Consider the following 1,459-nt stretch of genomic DNA (forward strand, 5'->3'; position numbering starts at 1 on the left):
CCCCAACCGGTGGAGGCAGATGGCCGCCCACCCTGAGCCATGGTTCTGCTCGAGGTTTCTGCCTCTTAAAGGAAGTTTTTCCTTGCCTCTGTCGCCTAGTGCTGCTCTTGGTGGGAATCGTTGGGCTTCTGTAAATAACATCACAGAGTACGGTCTAGACCTGCTCTTTTATGAAAAGCACTGTGAGATAACTGTTGTTGTGATTTGGCGCTATATAAATAAAATTGAATTGAAAACATTATTTCTCTCCATACAACCACATCCATAAACATAAAACTTCGAAAACATTGAAATATTGATAAAAACAGTCAATATTCCTGTGACCAAAAGCACTCCCATGCTTTACAGGCCACAGCTTGAGAACAGAACATCCTACAAGTGGCTGCAAGTGGGCTCTGTCTGTTCGTATTGAAGAGACGAATGGATGTCTGTGTAGCTCCTACGGGTCGCCAGGAGAGGCTGATAAAGACCGCCTTCCGCCAAAGCAAACTCTTCTTCTCTACTTAAATCTGACCACAGAAACTAAACTTAGCGACGAAGCCGACCTCACCAAGATGGCGGCCCACCAGATGGTCTCTGTTAACTCCACCGGAGAAAACGGAAAACAGCTAGAACAGCGAAAATCGATTACATCCCCGGTATCGGGCAAGTCTGTTTCCAAGTTTACTTGAGTAATTTTTATGGGAGTAATTGTACTTTTACTTGAGTAGAGATTGCCAGTACTCTAGAAAGTAGAAATTTTGCATTCACACCTGCAGTTTGGGCTGACTGAACTCTGGTAATGACCAAACAAAATGTGCTCTCCAGATGGCTTCATTTTGTAAGGGTGGTGCTGGGGGTTGGTTTGTGGTGTTCCACATTTCCCAGAATGGATTTTGATTAATGGTGGTCAAGTTTCACGTGAGTATATATTTTTTTTGTTCCTAATTGTGCGTTTATATTTGTCAAAAAATGAATTGTACCTAATGCGTATGGCCGGATTGTTGGCCTGTTTTCAGCTGCTATTTTATTCAGGTCTTTTCTGATGGTCTTGCATTCTTGATGAAACCATTTTGCCTTTTATGGGCATCCATTCTTCTTTTCATCAGATCAGCTTTGATAGCTGCCTTATGAAATATCATCACATTTATACTTTTATTCACTTAGCTAATGCTTTTATCCAAAGTGACTTACAATTGCTATGTGTGTCAGAGGTCACACACTTCCGGAGCAACTACGGATTAAGTGTCTTGCTCAGGGACACATTGGAGATGTTACAGTGGGAATTAAACCCACACTAAAAGCAAGTCTTATCCACTGTGTCATTGCCACCCCACACCTTAATGGCCTTGTTTATACCATCACTGGTAGGGACATAGTGATTTAGGTCATTCATCAGATTAGGTGAGTTCAAGGCCATGATGAATTTGTCTCCACTGTCTGGGGCTCATCTATAAGTAGGATAAAATGTATACAGCTT

Source organism: Micropterus dolomieu, linkage group LG22, assembly GCF_021292245.1.
Source record: "Micropterus dolomieu isolate WLL.071019.BEF.003 ecotype Adirondacks linkage group LG22, ASM2129224v1, whole genome shotgun sequence".
Lineage (NCBI taxonomy): Eukaryota > Metazoa > Chordata > Actinopteri > Centrarchiformes > Centrarchidae > Micropterus > Micropterus dolomieu.